Source organism: Penaeus vannamei, chromosome 29 (genome assembly GCF_042767895.1).
Source record: "Penaeus vannamei isolate JL-2024 chromosome 29, ASM4276789v1, whole genome shotgun sequence".
Lineage (NCBI taxonomy): Eukaryota > Metazoa > Arthropoda > Malacostraca > Decapoda > Penaeidae > Penaeus > Penaeus vannamei.
The window spans coordinates 8,170,133-8,172,632 of record NC_091577.1 but is presented as its reverse complement, the minus strand read 5'-3'; positions in this window follow the sequence as shown (position 1 = coordinate 8,172,632).

Sequence of the window (2,500 nt, the reverse complement as noted above, 5' to 3'; positions counted from 1 at the left end):
ATAAGCAAACCATTCACAGACATCTCTTTAATTTTCTTTTCCCATTCTCTTCATTGGTCACCTTAGCTCCAGAGGAGCCAAAGGGAAAGGTAATCCTCGCGAACGGACGCCCTCCGGCCTCCCTTTGAATGACACACCTCGCCAACGCCCATTCACCCGCCCGCCCTGGACGGCGCCCACGTCCTGCAGTACATAGACTTGCTCTTCGGCACCCACGCCTAGCATTACACGATCGCATCATTTAAAGATCATTATTGATCTATTCTTAAAGGTGGATGGTGTATGAATGCCAATACCCAATCCGTCCGAATGGCAAAATGATATACTGTGTCCACAGCAATCTTAATTCCTTAACCATGTTTACACGGAGATGTTTCCACAAGTGCTTAGTCACTGAGGATTTATTTATTGGTCCTGCCTATTTCTGTCTACCCTTTTCCACAATCCTCGGAACGATTCTTCTTTGTGATTTCATTATTCTAATTGTTATTAGTATTTTCATGAACAGATGACAATAATAGAAGCAATAATAATAGCAATAACAATAACACTATCAATGTTGATAATCATATAAAAATTTCCTGCACATTCAAGTTATGGAGATATCAGGTACGCTCGTTGGGGTCAACTAAATGCCTAGTTAATGCCAGAATACTTGTGGAGCCATCTATGTGTGACAGAACTCACAATGTGGACAAGACATATATCCGTAGGTGGGTTATAAGACCACAGGAGGAACTGTACTGCTGGACGATATTGAAGTCAGAGGGAGCAAACTGGCTCAGATCAGAAAAGACATACACTGGACGTCGGATGCGCTGCTGATATGCGATATCAATGATCAAATGGAGAATCTATCCGAAGTACAGCTGCAGGTACAGGATCAGTTCACTTTTCGAACTCCCGATAAAAAATCGCTGCAGTGAAGTATTGGATGGCAAATGCTTCACATGGTTTAAAAAAATAAAAGAAACAAAAAGTGTATGATAAAGCTCTGCATGAATAGGCTTCGGCCCAAATGGTAGCTATACAGAAATGGGCAAGATGGCAGGGGGAAGAATTCTGGAAACTAAGACAGCAAGTAATAGTGGAAAATAATGAAAGACAAGAATGTGATAAGATCCGATCGCGAGCTGAGATCACTCAAGACTAAGATTCCGTTATCTACAGATATTAATGCAGATGATGTATAAAATTGAAAAGTTTATATAAACAAACAGTCACCATGATACAATCAAAGCATCTTGAATATTAATGTCTCATAAGAAAAAGATTATGGTCAGAAAAAGTGGACTGGTGATGCCAGGATTTTACCAGACTAAAATTCAATAAATAAATGTTAAAGGTAATAATGATAACAATAATAATAATAATAATAATAATAATAAGAGAGAGAGAGAGAGAGGCGAGTAGGCAGAGAGAGAGAGAGAGAGAGAGAGAGAGAGAGAGAGAGAGAGAGAGAGAGAGAGAGAGAGAGAGAGAGAGAGAGAGAGAGAGAGAGAGAGAGAGAGAGAGAGAGAGAGAGATATAGATAGATAGATAGATAGATAGATAGATAGATAGTAGAGATAGAGAGAGAGAGAGAGAGAGAGAGAGGATAGATAGATAGATAGATAGATAGATAGAGAGAGAGAGAGAGAGAGAGAGAGAGAGAGAGAGAGAGAGAGAGAGAGGAAGAAAGCAAGAGAGGCATAGAGAGAGCGAGAGAGGGAGAGAGGGAGAGAGAGAGAGAGAGAGAGTAGAGTGAGAGAGAGAGAGAGAGAGAGAGAGAGAGGAAGAAAGCAAGAGAGGCATAGAGAGAGCGAGAGAGAGAGAGAGAGAGAGAGAGAGAGAGAGAGAGAGAGAGAGAGAAAGAGAGAGAGAGAGAGAGAGAGAGAGAGAGAGAGAGAGAGAGAGAGAGCGAAAGAGAGAGAGAGAGAGAAGGAGGAAGAAAGAAGAGAGAGGCACGGAGAGAACGAGAGAGAGAGAAAGAGAGAGATTTGATTTGATTAAATAATAATGATAATAATGATATCGCCTTATTGGTTAACTATCTAATAACTGAAAAACAACAACATATATATGATTTTACAAAAATAAATAGTGTTTCCATAAATCTTAATGTTCCATTGTGGTATACTCAAATTCGCTGTGGGCAATCGTTTGTCAGCAGATGACTTTGAAGTTCTGCTACAGGTTGTAGTTGCTGCATAGTGAGCACCATTTGTTCTATCTTCTGCATCAACATTACAGTAGGTCCTGTCTATCCTGTGGTGTAGGGGTCGGCGCTGGCACTGAAGCATGTGCAGAAGCCGGAACTACTGTATGTGCTGAAACATGTGCTGTACATGTCGAAAACGATGTTGATGTCGAAGCAGGTTCTGAAGTCGATGCCGAAGAAGCTGAAACAGGCACTGAAGGGGCTGAAGCAGACCTTGGAGCTGGAGCAGGAGCTGATGCCGATAGTACGGCTGGAGAGACCGACTGTTTTCGTTCAGCATTCCTCGCCACATTTATCCTC